General features: G+C 45.0%; 1 long non-coding RNA gene across 2 annotated transcripts; it reads left to right on the plus strand.

The window, feature by feature from the left end:
* The first annotated feature begins 461 nt into the window (after positions 1-461).
* LOC125556076 (uncharacterized) lies at positions 462-3,455 on the plus strand. 2 transcript variants are annotated; one of them, XR_015604779.1, is made up of 3 exons: positions 462-1,793; positions 2,125-2,208; positions 2,304-3,455. It is a non-coding gene; the product is annotated as an uncharacterized LOC125556076 (long non-coding RNA). The 2 variants fall into 2 exon arrangements; XR_007304992.2 differs by having other exon boundaries at positions 462-1,257.
* Positions 3,456-16,285: the final 12,830 nt, after the last annotated feature.

Genomic DNA, 16,285 nt, shown 5'->3' on the forward strand with positions numbered 1-16,285 from the left:
GCAGCAAGATGAGCTAGAACTCGTGCTTGAGCTAGTTGGTCATTTTTTTGGGAGGAAGAAGGAGTGTGTGGTGGCTGGAATAAGTGGAGGGGACCCACGTGGGGTCCACGAGGCAGGGGGCACGCCCTCCACCCTCGTGGGCACGTGGCTGCTCCTCCTGCTGTGTTTTCAGTGCCAGATATTCTAAAATATTCTAGAAAAATCATATTTAAATTTCAGGGCACTTGGAGAACTTTTATTTTCAGGGTATTTTTTATTGCATGGATAATTCAGAAAACAGACAAAAACACTTATTTTGCTTTATCTCTATTATTAAAGGAAAATCTGTCGTCGTCGTGATGGTTCGACCATCCTCCCACCCCTCGATGGCACGCCGAAAAAATCGCTCGATCGGTCCATCCCGCACGCACACGCACGAGATACCTGAAAAACTGCCCACTCTCCCACCTATCATCGCTCGAAAAAAAGGAGAACAGACTGCCGCCAGACAAACACGTTCCGCTCGAGCCCTTGCTCCCGATCATCACCTCCCCACCCTTCACCGCCCGGTTCGTTGCCAACGCACATCCCACGCCCCATCTCCCCCAACCGCTTGACTCCACTTCGATCTCCCCGCACAGAAAAATCGCCACCCCGCCTCGCCCTGACACCAATCTACCACGACGAATCGCCCTTCTCGGCCGCCGCCCACGGTTCGTTTCCATCGTTCCCTCGTGCCTCCCCTTGTTCTCATGGTTGGGGTCAGTGTGGGAGGAGGCCCGGGGAAACCATAGGGTCTCACACAGGACCGAAAGGAGAGGTGGCAGCACCGGTGAGCTCACAACCGTCGTGCACGTCGACAATGGCGAAGGCGAGACCGGCGTCCACACACGGCGATGACGTCGCAGATCCACAAGATCAGATGCATGCAATTCTAAGGCTCTTCTATAATCTCGTCTCTTCTTCCTTTCTGCCTTCTCTATCGCGATCTGCTCGTGTATGTCCTACGATTAGTTGTTGACTGGTGTGCCGCTCTGGATCTTGGTTGTAGGCCGGTGATGACCACTGTCTCGGATTCCTTCTTCGAGGTCCCCAGATTTCTTAATAAGGTGTGTGATTGATCGTCCGAGTTACTCTGGATGTGGCTGGTGCTCGCGGTAGCTGCAGAGTGGCGTGCGTGAGCGCGGCGTAGGCAACGGCCAAAGCCGCGTCAGTCGTTGTGAGCACGCCGTCCAGGCGACACATCAAGTTCGACAGTGTTCCCTCCAAACTCCTAAGGTATGTCGACAGTGAAGATCCAACGTCTTCATTGCCTACGAGCCTACGGCGGCCGGAGCACAACATGGCTTGCACCAAATCTGGCTGCTAGAGATAGCCCAGTGCTGAAGTCTCGGTTTCAATTTTGGTTTTAGCATTTCCCCATTCTTCAGTAATTTAACTGCAAGTGTCGTCGAGGGTGTCGAGTGCGACAGAGATTACCCACTTCTTCCTATCCTACTACATTTGGACAATGACACTCAGTTCTAGCAAAAACTGCAACCTAACATAATGTCACTCAATGATGTTCTATGCCTGTAAGCTTTTGAGCTGTTGTCTTGTACCTTCTTTAAGAGCAGATACAACTTGTACGATGATATTCCTCTACGGGTTGTATAGTTAAGAATGGATTCCATTACTTATCATAATGGAGCATTAGAATTGCAGCTGATTGTTGGTTGAAAAGAAATTCACTTGCTACGTAGATTGCAGTTGAGGTGAAGCTCAATGTGACGGGACCAACTTGGCATTAATTTTCTCCATAAATTGCAGCTGAGGTGAAGCCATGGTTTACTTTCCATTAGTGAAATGAAAGAAAGAAAAGAAAAAAAACATGCAGCATATTTGTTTGTCCACATCACGTGATCCTCACCATGTTCTTTTGTTAAGAGAAACAGAACACCATGCCACTGTAATGTTTCAAATATTCTATGGTTTACTTATTTATTTTAGAAAAAAAATGTATTTCAGCATGTTGTTTGATGATCACCCTTTTTTAGATCGTTATTATCCTATTTTAAATAAATACATCAGAGTTGTGTTTAAATGTGCATTACTTTTTCTTTATGTGACCTCTATTCAGTTCTACTTTAATTTGTTGCAATGCAGGGGACAGAGTGCATCTTGCAAGAACTTAATCTATTTCTTTGCACGAAGCTTCCGGCCGGAAGCCCCACTTTACATTTTGCAAAGGTTTTGTCACGGTTGCTCCAGTTACTCAAGTACAGTGCCACCTGCTTGCATGATTTTTCTCCGCTGCTCATGCTGATCCTCTGTACCTGAACCAGGATGTGACTCGCAGTGCAGCAACACTGTTTCAGTAACCTCTCCTGCTTACATTGATTGCCAATGTCTTTGCCGTATGTGCCATCTTGCTGCTATCTGATCAGTGTCATCACCACGCTGACGCTTGCCGTTGTTAGATCTATCAACATGCGTCCATTGCTCCATTACGTTGATTTCTTTTTTTCCAATATATGTTGCACAAGGCTCTAGGAGCCAGGATTATTATGACTGATGTCGTACTACTTATGCTGGTTTGCAGGCTATAATTCTAGAATTTCTTCTCAAGACATGAAATGTTTGAATTAGCAGAAAGAATGAGCTATTGGGTCACATGTTAATGAGTTATGCATTAATTTCAAGGACCCAAGGAGAACACTGAAGTACTCCCTCCGTCCGAAAAAGCTTGTCTTTTTCAGACGGAGGGAGTATTTATTTAGTTTGATATTCTCAGTTATACACCATATTTGGTTTTTCTACACGATTCTTGGAGCCACAGAGCCACAAGTGCTTATCTTCGTTATGGTCAAAGGATAATGTGAGGCAAACATTGGCATTGCACTGCATGCCTTCCTCATTAATTATAGTTTGAAAAATTAATAACATCATCTCTCACAGTATGTGAGGACATTAGATTTGCATATGACAAAAAGGGTCTCAAGCAAAGGTAAGGCGAGATGACTGATTTTTTAAGTGACAACAATGCTAGAGCAAAGACGGATGAAGACTATTGATGTAGAGGGGAAGGAGTGGTGGGGAGATAGATGTTGTTTTGTCTTTGAGAGTGCATAAGGAGGCACAATAACTGTTGGAGGGAAGGAGTGGTGGGGACATAGATGTTGTTTTGTCTTCGAGAGTGCATCAGGAGGCACAATAACTATTGGAGGGAAGAAGTGGTAGAGATAATAGGTATTAGTCATCGTTGTATGAATGGAAACCACGTGTCAACATGTTCTCTATTATTCCGTGGCAACGCACGGGCATTCAGCTAGTTTAATATAAATAACAGAAAGTAAAAAAGAGGGTACAAAGAGTTGTGTTTTCTAACTTCATCCATCTCATGTTCTTCAAAAGGAATCGACTAACAAGGTTGATCAAGTCTTATTAACAAACTCATTCTGAATCACATGAAACCGGAGAAATTTCGAATAACACTAGGTTACCTCAACAGGGATATGCACATCCCCAACAATAAGTATATCATATTTCTTCTTGATAGTAGGAAGAGGAAATTCAAAACCTCCAATAGTAATTGTTGAAATTTTTCCAATAGAATTGATACTGTGGACTTGAGGTTGTTTCCTCGGAAAGTGTACCGTATGCTCATTACCATTAACATGAAAAGTGACATTGCCTTTGGTGCAATCAATAACTACCCCTATAATATTAAAAAATGGTCTTCCAAGAATAATAGACATGCTATCGTCCTCAGGAATATCAATAATAACAAAGTTTGTTAAAATAGTAACGTTTGCAACCACAACAAGCACATCCTCACAAATACCGACGGGTATAGCAGTTGATTTATTAGCCATTTGCAAAGATATTTTAGTAGGTGTTAACTTATTCAAATCAAGTCTACAATATAAAGAGAGAGGCATAACACTAACACCGGCTCCAAGATCACATAAAGCAGTTTTAACATGGTTTCTTTTAATGGAGCATGGTATAGTTGGTACTCCGAGATCTCCAAGTTTCTTTGGTATTCCACCCTTAAAAGTATAATTAGCAAGCATGATGGAAATTTCAGCTTCCGGTATCTTTCTTTTATTAGTAACTATTTCCTTCATATATTTAGCATAAGGATTCATTTTAAGCATATTGGTCAAAGGCATACGCAAAAAGATAGGTCTAATCATTTTAGCAAAGCGCTCAAAATCCCCATCATCCTTTTTCTTGGATGGTTTAGGAGGAAAAGGCATGGGTTTCTGAACCCATGGTTTTCTTTCTTTACCGTGCTTCCTAGCAACAAAGTCTCTCTTATCATAACGTTGATTCTTTGATTGTGGGTTATTAAGATCAATAGCAGGTTCAATTTCTACATCATTATTATTGCTAGGTTGAGCATAACATGAACATCGTCATTAACATTATCACTAGTTTCATGTTCATTACCGGATTGTGTTTCAGCATCAGAAATAGAAATATCATTGGGATTCTCAGGTGTGTCAACAACAGGTTCACTAGAAGCATGCAAAGTCCTATCATTTTTCTTTTTCTTCCTTTTAGAAGGACTAGGTGCATCAATATTAATTCTCTGAGAATCTTGTTCAATTCTCTTAGGATGTCCTTCAGGATACAAAGGTTCCTGAGTCATTTTACCACCTCTAGTTGCAACTCTAACAGCAAAGTCATTATTCTTACTATTCAATTCATTGAGCAAATAATTCTGAGCTTTAAGTACTTGTTCTACTTGAGTGGTAACCATAGAAGCATGTTTACTAATAAGTTTAAGTTCACCTTTAACACTAGCCATATAATCACTCAAGTGTTCAATCATATAAGCATTATGTTTCAGTTGTCTACCAAAATAAGCATTAAAATCTTCTTGCTTAACCATAAAGTTATCAAATTCATCCAAGCATTGGCTGGCAAACTTAGTAGGAGGGATTTCGGTTTATCATATCTATAGAGAGAATTTACCTTTACTACATGTGTCGGGTTATCAAGACCATGTATTTCTTCAACAAGCGGCAAATTAAGACCATGTATTTCTTCAATAGGTGGTAAATTCTTAACATCTTCAACTTAATACCTTTTTCTTTCATAGATTTCTTTGCCTCTTGCATATCTTCGGGACTGAGAAATAGAATACCCCTTTTCTTTGGAGTTGGCTTAGGAGTTGGTTCAGGAAGTGTCCAATTATTTTCATTAGTCAACATATTATTAAATAGCAATTCAGCCTGATCAACAGTTCTTTCCCTGAAAACACAACCAGCACAGCTATCCAGGTAATCTCTGGAAGCATCGGTTAGTCCATTATAAAAGATATCAAGTATTTCATTTTTCTTGAGAGGATGATCAGGCAAAGCATTAAGTAATTGGAGAATCCACCCCCAAGCTTGTGGGAGACTCTCTTCTTTAATTTGCACAAAATTATATATTTCCCTTAAAGCAGCTTGTTTCCTATGAGCGGGAAAATATTTAGCAGAGAAGTAGTAAATCATATCCTGGGGACTACGCACACAACCAGGATCAAGAGAATTAAACCATATCTTAGCATCACCCTTTAATGAGAACAGAAATAATTTAAGGATATAATGGTAGCGAGTTTTCTCATCATTAGTAAACAGGGTAGCTATATCATTTAATTTAGTAAGATGTGCCACAACAGTTTCAGATTCATAGCCATAGAAAGAATCAGATTCAACCAAAGTAATTAACTCAGGATCGACAGAGAAATCATAATTCTTATCAGTAATAAAGATAGGTGAAGTAGCATAAGAAGGATCATATTTCATTCTAGCATTTAGATTTTTCTTTTAGCTTAGCTAATAATTTCTTAAGATCACTTCTATCATTGCAAGCAAGAAAGTCTCTAGCAGTTTCTTCATCCATAACATAACCCTCAGGAACAACATGCAATTCATATCTAGGGGGAGAATCTTCATCATCACTTTCATCAATATTACCAGTTTCAATAATTTCATTCACTCTAGCCCTAGAAAGTTGTTCATCAAGAAATTCAACAAGTGGCATAGTAGTACCATGCATAGAAGTAGTTTCATCATATGTATCATGCAAAGCAGAGGTGGCATCATCAATAACATGCGACATATCAAAATTAATAGCAGAAGCAGGTTTAGGTGTCGCGAGCTTACTCAAAACAGAAGGTGAATCAAGTGCAAAGCTAGATGGCAGTTCCTTACCTCCCCTCGTAGTTGAGGGATAAATCTTAGTTCTTTGATCTTTCAAGTTCTTCATAATGATCAACAGATAAAAATCCCAAGTGACTCAAAGAATAGAGATATGCACCCCGGCAACGGCGCTAGAAAATAGTCTTGATAACCCACAAGTATAGGGGATCACAACAGTTTTCGAGGGTAGAGTATTCAACCCAAATTTATTGAATCGACACAAGGGGAGCCAAAGAATATTCTCAAGTATTAGCAGCTGAGTTGTCAATTCAACCACACCTGGAAACTTAATATCTGCAGCAAAGTATTTAGTAGCAAAGTAATATGATAGTAGTGGTAATGATAGCAAAATTAATATTTTTGGGTTTTGTAGTGATTGTAACAGTAGCAACGGAAAAGTAAATAAGCGAAGAACAATATATGGAAAGCTCGTAGGCAACGGATCGGTGATGGAGAATTATGTCGAATGCGATCGATCATGTAACAGTCATAACATAGGGTGACACAGAACTAGCTCCAATTCATCAATGTAATGTAGGCATGTATTCCCAATATAGTCATATGTGCTGATGGAAAAGAACTTGCATGACATCTTTTGTCCTACCCTCCCGTGGTAGCGGGTTCCTATTGGAAACTAAGGGATATTAAGACCTCCTTTTAATAGAGTACCAGACCAAAGCATTAACACTTAGTGAATACATGAACTCCTCAAACTACGGTCATCACCGATAAGTATCTTGATTATTATCACTTCGGGGTTAACGGATCATAACACATAATAGGTGACTATAGACTTGCAAGATAGGATCAAGAACTCACATATATTCATGAAAACATAATAGTTCAGATCTGAAATCATGGCACTCGGGCCCTAGTGACAAGCATTAAGCATAGCAAAGTCATAGCAACATCAATCTCAAAACATAGTGGATACTAGGGATCAAACCCTAACAAAACTAACTCGATTACATAATAAATCTCATCCAACCCATCACCGTCCAGCAAGCCTATGATGGAATTAGTCACGCACGGCGGTGAGCATCATGAAATTGGTGATGGAGAAAGGTTGATGATAACGATGGCAACGGATTCCCCTCTCCGGAGCCCCGAACGGACTCCAGATCATCCCTCCCAAGAGAGTTTAGGGCTTGGCGGTGGCTCCATATTGTAAAATGCGATGAATCCTTCTCTCTGATTGTTTTCTCCCCGGACACAAATATATGGAGTTGGAGTTGAGGTCGGTGGAGCGTACACGAGGCAGGGGGTGCACCCAGGGGGGTAGGGCACGCCCCCACCCTTGTGGACAGGGCGTGGGCCCCCTGACATGGATCTTTCTTCCAGTATTTTTTATATATTCCAAAAATAATCTCCGTTGATTTTCAGGTCATTCCAAGAACTTTTATTTCTGCACAAAAATAACACCATGGCAATTCTGCTGAAAACAGCGTCAGTCCGGGTTAGTTCCATTCAAATCATGCAAGTTAGAGTCCAAAACAAGGGCAAAAGTGTTTGTAAAAGTAGATACGACTGAGACGTATCACGCTGCGGGCCCCAATAGCATGCGGCTTTGGTTGGCGCGTGGCAGTTGATTGGACGTGGGCGTCTCCGCTTCCCCATGTTGCCTCGGCAACTGACCGACTTAACGAGTCCCTACTGCATGCAAGGAAGAACCATCATTAATGATCATGGGAGGTGCTGGTTGGCCTTCTTCTGCTATAAATGGGGAGGGGGGAAGAGCCGCCATTGAGGGAGTCCTATACTTAGGGGTCCTCGGGCATCCGGACTTTTATCTATTGGGCTGGACTGATGGGCTGTGAAGACATGAAGGCCAAAGACTGTACCTGTGTCCGGATTGGGCTCTCCATGGCGTGGAAGGCAAGCTTGGCGACCGACTATGAAGATTCCTTCTTATTTAACCAACTTTATGTAACCCTTGATCCCCCCCCCCCAGTGTCTATATAAACCGGGGGGCTAGTCCGGAAAGGATATACACATTACCATAGTCATACAGGTTAGACTTCTAGGGTTTAGCCATTACGATCTCGTGGTAGATCAACTCTTGTAACACTCATATTCATCAAGATATCAATCAGGACGTAGGGTATTACCTCCATAGAGAGGGCCCGAACCTGGGTAAACATCGTGTCCCCCGTCTCCTGTTACCATCGATCCTAGATGCAAAGTTCGGGACCCCTACCCGAGATCCACCGGTTTTGACACCGACATTGGTGCTTTCATTGAGCGTTCCACTGTGCCCTCGATGAAAGGCTCGATGGCTCGCCTTGTCCTTAAAGACAACATCACCTCCGGGGGAGCTCTGTCCCCGGGCCAAACCCACTGGTTGGGCGGCTTTACTATGATCGCCCGTTCGGCCGTTAAGCCAACGATGACCTCTCGGGCCATCGAAAACCCCCTTCGCATCAACTCCGAGCACTCCAAGCAGATGGATCCGACAGAGTTTTCGTCTTTGAACGAACTCCTAGATCTCATCACCGCTTTGGGAATAGCCACAGACTACGATCGGATCGGGCCTAAAACCGATCAAGGAGAAATCGAGACCCTACCGGTCACCCACCAGATTGCGGTAGTCGTGGAGCAGGATGACGAGTCTTCTTCTATACCGAAGACGGACTATGTTCGGATCGCCGATCAGGAAGAGCCAGATACCCACCCGCGAAAGGATGCGACCAGCCCTCCGAACATAGCATCGGACGGCGGTCCTAAACAATCAGAAGATATTCCGGAACCCGGACTGTTAAGCCTGGAAGGTCGTCAGACTACGAATAATCGGTTAGGTCGGGGATCGGATTTAATTCCACCCACCCATCTGGATATAGACGCTCTCATGAGCATAAAACAACAGTCTCAGGAAATGGTCCATCACTTCTGGGCCATATTCCTCCTTGTCAAGGACGAGGTAAAAGATTACCGTGACAAGGACGCGATATCAGCGTTCTGCAACAATTGCACGGACGAATGATTCCTCAATGCCATTAATCGCCGCCGCATACTGAAATTCGCCGACATAGCAACCATCATACAAAAGTACAATATGATGGAGAGCACCTGGAAAACTCAGGCAGCTCACTGGGAACCTTCAGTCCCAACTCAACTCCCCTTACAGGCAAAAAGGCCGCACCCTCGCGGCACGCCCAGTCCAATAGTCAAGAAACACAAAACCGCTATGTGGCACGGCACCATTCTGGTGGGGTGGCTCGATGGCCCATGCAAAATACGTACAACACCAGATACCGTGGCGACCCACAGCCTTAGAGCATGTTGGATACTATGACAGGTAGCCAAGAGCGGCGAGGACATCCTTATCAAGGACGACCCAGAACGGCATCCCCCAAGGGACGATAACTCAAGAGTATTGACGGTCTTTGAGACATTCGCTTCAAACAACAAGCGCAAAAGGGCGCTTCGCGAGCTTGCCGAAGTCTGCCAAATTGCTGCGATAAACCCCTGGAATGACATGGCTATAACATTCAACGCCGGTGACGAACTAAAGTACATAACAGTACGAGCGCCAGACGCGTTAGTCCTCAGTCCCATTGTGGGCGGGTTTCGACTTACCAAGGTCCTCATGGACGGCGGTAGTGGACTAAACCTCATTTATGAGGACACACTAATAACCCACAAGTATAGGGGATCGCAACAGTTTTTGATAAGTAAGAGTGTCGAACCCAACGAGGATCTAAAGGTAGAACAAATATTCCCTCAAGTTCTATTATCCACCGATACAACTCTACGCATGCTTGACGTTCTCTTTACCTAGAACGAGTATGAAACTAGAAGTACTTTGTAGGTGTTTTTGGATATGTTTGCAAGATAATGAAGATTACGTAAATAAAAAGTAGGGGCTGTTGTAAGTAAAGAAACAATAAAGTAAATATAGCGAGTGTGGAAAAGTGGTGTTAGGAGTTGCGAAATTGCCCCTAAGCAATTGACTACTTTACTAGACCGATAGCAAGTATTATGTGGGAGAGGCCACTGCTAGCATATCATCCCTGACTTGGAATTCTATGCACTTATGATTGGAACTATTAGCAAGCATCCGCGACTACTAATGTTCATTAAGGTAAAACCCAACCATAGCATTAAGATATATTGGTCCCCCTTCAATCCCGTATGCATCAATTTCTATGCTAGGTTGAAGCTTCTGTCACTCTTGCCCTCCAATACATAGTCATATCAACATACAACTAACCCTAGGGTGTGATCCACGCGCGCAATCATATGATGGGCACCAAATGACAGCAACATAACCACAAGCAAATTAAATCAATCATAGTAATTCATCAACCACCGATAGGACAACGAAAATCTACTCAGACATCATAGGATGGCAACACATCATTGGATAATAATATGAAGCATAAAGCACCATGTTCAAGTAGAGGGTACATCGGGTTGCAGGAGAGTGGACCGCTGTAGATAGAGGGGGCAAGGTGATGGAGATGTTGGTTAGGATAGCGGAGGTGTTGGTGTAGATCGCGGTGATGATGATGGCCCCCGGCGGCGTTCCGGTGCCACCGGAAGTGAGGGGGAGAGAGCCCCCCGCCTTCTTCTTCTTCCTTGACCTTCTCCCTAGATTGGAAAAGGGTTTCCCCTATGGTCCATGGTCTCCATGGCGTGGGAGGAGCGAGAGCCCCTTCGAGATTGGATCTGTCTCTCTCTATTTCTGCGTTCTCAGATTCTTCCCTTTCACCGTTTCTTATATTCCCGGAGATCCGTAACTCCGATTGGGCTGAAATTTTAACACGGTCTCTATCCGGATATTAACTTTCTTGCGGCGAAAGAAGGGCATCAACCACCTTACGAGTGGCCCACGAGGGTCAGGGGCGCGCCCCTTGCCTCGTGGCCACCTCGGGCACCGTCTCGCATGGATTTTTCTTCCCAAAAATCATATATATTCCAAAAAAAATCTTCGTCAGTTTTTATCCCGTTTGGACTCTATTTGATATGGATATTCTGCGAAACAAAAAACATGCAACAAACAGGAACTGGCACTGGGCACTGGATCAATATGTTAGTCCCAAAAATAGTATAAAAAGTTGCAAAAAGTATATGAAAGTTGAATAATATTGGCATGGAACAATCCAAAATTATAACACAACCTTTCGAGGAATTATTCCCAGTCGGGAGGCGCGGTGCGTGGGCAAAATCACACTTGACGTAGTATTCGGCACGCCGGAAAACTATCGGTCCGAAGAAATAACTTTCCAAGTGGCCCCTTTCAGGAGCAGATATCACGCCATGTTGGGGCGGGATGCTTTTACATGCTTTCAGGCCATACCCCATTAACGGGTATATGAAGCTCAAAATGCCTGGACCAAACGGTATAATCACTCTCGTCAGTGATCCGGACATAGCACTCCGCGCTGAAAACAAAACCGCATCCCTGGCCCTGGAGGAGCTATCCGAAGCCCTCGCGGCAGACGAATTAACTGTACTACGCTCCACAATGGACAGGGACGACGTGATCCTTGACAAACGCCCTAAATCCGCATCCTTCAAACCAGCAGAAGAAATAGTCAAATTCCAGGTCCACCCAACAGACCCCAAGAAGACAGCATCTATCGGAGCTCAACTGAACCCAACAGTTAACACCGCACTACGAGAATTCCTGCGCGAAAACTGGGACATATTCGCCTGGCACCCTTCAGATATGCCAGGGATCCCACGCGAGCTGGCCGAACATAGCCTCAATATATTAAAGGGGTTTAGACCAGTCAAGCAATCACTGCGGTGCTTTTTCGAACCGAAGCGACAAGCCATGGGGGAGGAGCTGGCCAAACTCATCGAGGCCGGATTCATTAGAGAAATCAAACACCCGGACTAGCTGGCAAACCTGGTGGTGGTACCAAAGAAGGACAAATCCTGGCGCCTGTGTGTTTGATTTCAAAGACCTCAACAAGGCTTGCCCTAAGGATCCCTTCCCCTCCCCCACATTGATCAAATCATCGACGCCACCGCAGGACACGACTCGCTGTGTTTCCTCGATGCATATTCCGGATACCATCAAATCAAAATGAAGGAGTCCGATCAAGCCGCAACAACATTTATCACCCCATACGGGTCATTTTGCTTCAACACCATGCCCTTTGGGCTCAAGAACGCCGGCGCCACATACCAACGCATGATTCAAACATGCCTGGAGAAACATATCGGCAAAACAGTAGAAGCTTACGTTGATGACGTCGTCATCAAAACCAGGCATGTCGAAACACTAATAGACGACTTACGTCTTACATTCGATAACCTCCGGGCTTACGACATTAAGCTCAACCCAGAAAAGTGTGTCTTTGGCGTCCCTGCTGGAAAACTGCTGGGCTTCATCGTTTCCAATAGAGGAATCAAAGCAAACCCAGCCAAAATCCAAGCTTTGTCACAATTGGCTAAGCCAATCGACCTTAAACAAGTTCAAAAGCTTGCGGGTTGCGTAGCAGCTCTAAGTCGCTTTATCTCCATATTGGGAGAAAAGGCACTGCCACTCTATCGCCTTCTACGGTGAACCGACCACTTTGAGTGGACGGACGCGGCAACAGCCGAACTGGAGGAAATAAAAACCCTTCTTGCGAGCAATCCAATCCTGGCCACACCAAACGCCGGCGAACCGATATTATTATACATATCGGCAACACACCAGGTGGTGAGTGTCGTACTCGTCGTTGAACGAGAACAGGATGGACATAAATTCCCACTTCAGAAGCCAGTATACTACATATCTACTGTCCTTACACCACGCAAATCCCGGTACCCTCATTATCAAAAAATAGCATATGCGGTCTTCATGGCATCCCGAAAGCTCCGTCACTACTTCCAGGAGTGTTCGATCACGGTGGCCTCCGAAGTACCACTCAATGACATCATAAACAACCGCGATGCTATGGGCCAAATTGCCAAATGGGCCATTAAACTTCTCCCATTTGACATTACATATAAACCACGTCGAGCTATCAAATCCCAAGTACTGGCCGACTTCGTCGCCGAATGGACAGAGGCCGAACTCCCTAAAGAGTACGGCACATACTCCAATTGGGTCATGTACTTCGACGGCTCCAAAATGCTGGTAGGGTTAGGAGCAGGCGTCGTTTTAATGCCCCCTACTGGAGACATCGTCCAATACATTCTCCAAATACTATACACAGACTCCAATAACGCAGCCGAATACGAGGCCTTATTACATGGTCTCCGGATGGCCGTCTCCATGGGCATACAACGCCTAGAAGTACGTGGGGACTCCACCTTGCAATATCTCAAATAAACGGAGATTTTGATGCTAAATATCTGAAGATGGCAGCGTATCGTAACACAGTCATAAAAATGTCGGCCCGGTTTGAGGGACTCGAGTTCCATCATGTGGCTCGAGAAAGTAATCAAGCGGCGGATATTCTTGCTTGTATCGGCGCTAAGCGCGACCCCGTCCCACCTAATATTTTCCTGGAAAGGCTCTTTAAGCCATCTGTGAGGTGGCAGGGGGGAAACGGCAATACTAGTCCGGAACCAAACATAATCCAAGATCCCAGAAACACCGATGTCGTCGGGGGCTCGGCCATCGAAACAACATCGTCGGCGCATCTCATCATGGCAGTCATTGCCCCATGGACCAAACCCTTCCTGGCCTACCTCAACAGGAAAGAGCTTCCCGAGGACCAGAATAAGGCCCGCTGCATTATCCGGCGTTCAAAGGCCTATAAGGTTCATGATGGAGAACTCTACAAAAAAGCGCCACCGGAGTCCTTCAACGATGTATATCCGAGGAAGAGGGGCGGCAGCTCTTGGCTGAAATTCATGCCGGACTCGGCGGTCACCACGTCGTAGCTCGGGCCCTTGGTAGCAAGGCCTTCCGTACAGGGTTTTATTGGCCGACAGCCTGAGAAGATGCACAGGACCTTGTCCAGCGTTGCGTCGGATGCCAACTCTTCGCCAATCAAAGCCATATGCCCCCCATCGCCTTACAAACAATCCCCATCACTTGGCCTTTTGCGGTCTGGGGACTCGATATGGTTGGACCCCTTAAAGGGGGAAGCCATAAGAAAAAATATCTGCTGGTTATGGTGGACAAATTCACTAAGTGGATAGAGGCTAAACCGGTCAAAATAGCTGAGTCCGGCCCGGTGATAGACTTCATATCCGGTGTTGTGCACCGTTATGGTGTCCCACACTGCATCATCACTGACAACAGCTCCAATTTCATAGCCGACGAGGTAAAAACCTGGTGTACTAATCTAGGTATTAAACTCGATTACGCCTCCGTCTACCACCCACAAACCAAATGTCAAGTCGAACGAGCCAACGGCCTTATTATGAGCGGCATCAAGCCCAAACTAGTGCGGTCTTTGAAAGAATCAGACAAGCACTGGGTTGAGGAGCTCGACTCCGTACTCTGGGGGCTGCGGACCACGCCCAACCACACTACCGGATACACACCTTTCTTCATGGTGTATGGCGCAGAGGCCGTATTGCCCTGCAATATTATTCACGCTCACCTCGAGTGTGTATGTACGAAGAGAGAGAAGCCGAGCTTGATAGGTAGGATGGCCTAGATGCCATGGAGGAGGAACACGATGTCGTAAAAGCCCGTTCAGCATTTTACCAACAGCAGGCTCGAAGATATCAAAGCAGAGAAGTACGGGCCAAGACTTACAACGTTGGCGAACTCGTTCTATACCTGCCGGAGAAGAAAAAGGACAAACTCAAGCCCAAATGGGAGGGTCCCTTCATAATTGACGAAGTTCTCACCGAAGGAGCGTACCGTCTTCGCGATGCATCAGACAATCGCCTCAAGCCAAACCCCTGGAACACGGCCAGACTCCGAAGATTCTATGCCTAGCACCAAACCCCTTGTTCGTCTCCTCCTCCCCTGTAGTTTCCATTACTTTTTCTCTCTTTTCCGATTATTTTCTTCTTTCTTGCTTTAATGCTTTGGTACGGCTAGACCGCACACCATCGACACATACATCTCTAAATATGTATGTCACTCGTACCTGGGGGCTTCTCGGACAGAAGTTCTTATCATTCCTTGAGCATTAAGCTCCTCACATATGAGTGTTCCATATGCATCTTTTCGTTGCCACTATATGCATCGATATGACTTAAGTTTTGGCCAATCTGGGTTGCCTGGCTCCTGTGCTTATACCCTACGTTCCCGTTAGTTCGGCTAGGGCATAAAGGGAGCACCTCTGCGATTGTTACTGCCGTGTCATCCGGATGTGTACCTCAGACTGGGTGAAGCCTAAATCTAGCATTCTTAAGGGAATATTCGGTCGGTGAATTAAAGATGTTTTCTAAACTCGCTCCATTGTGCACCCTCAGAAGTTATACAAACTATGGTGCTCGCATCACAATTCGAACATGTACATTAAATGCATACACACCCAGGGAAAGGAACCCTTAACGGAACTATTCTCCCTGGAAGATATTTCTTATGGTATCAATTTAATATAGCATAGCTAGTCGGCTACAACTTGTCTGTTCAAGCAACTATGACCCCTACACCTTGTTTTCCAGGCATACCCCGGCCTATTCGGCCGTGATGGTATTCGGAAACACTCCGCACCTTCGGGTCCGAAGGTTGAAGCGAAAAGGTCTGCCATGACAAATGATATACAATTCAGCTAGATGAGGAAAGTACACAGTCACTTGGGCTCGAACACCTCTTCCTCTACACCTTCCAACAGGTAGTCTAACTGAAAATCATGTTGGGAATATTTGGCGGCCACCTCTACTTGGTCATATACTATACTAACGGGAATTTCTTCCCCATTCGGCCCTACCGGTCCGACACGAGCCATGTGATTGGGATCCAACTTGGTATATGATATAGACTGAACCTCGAGGTGAGGTCCGATCCGTTATTGCGGCCCGATCTTTCACGGTACTCCACCTTCAGTAACAGTAACCTCTCGCCCGCGCACGCGATGTACACGAAGTAGAGGGTTTTAACCTTGCGGCTCAGCACGAGAGAAACAATCTGGATGACGACACCTCACGCGCAAAACAATTTCCTCACAGAAATCGCAAAAAAGAGGTTTTCTAAAGCTACCTCAAAAACTTGATACGGGTGTCTACCCCTGAAAACACATCTATCTATTTCATATCAAAATATAACCTGTCCTTTTACA

Source organism: Triticum urartu, chromosome 5A, assembly GCF_056163025.1.
Source record: "Triticum urartu cultivar PI428250 chromosome 5A, HENAU_Tu73, whole genome shotgun sequence".
Taxonomy (NCBI): domain Eukaryota; kingdom Viridiplantae; phylum Streptophyta; class Magnoliopsida; order Poales; family Poaceae; genus Triticum; species Triticum urartu.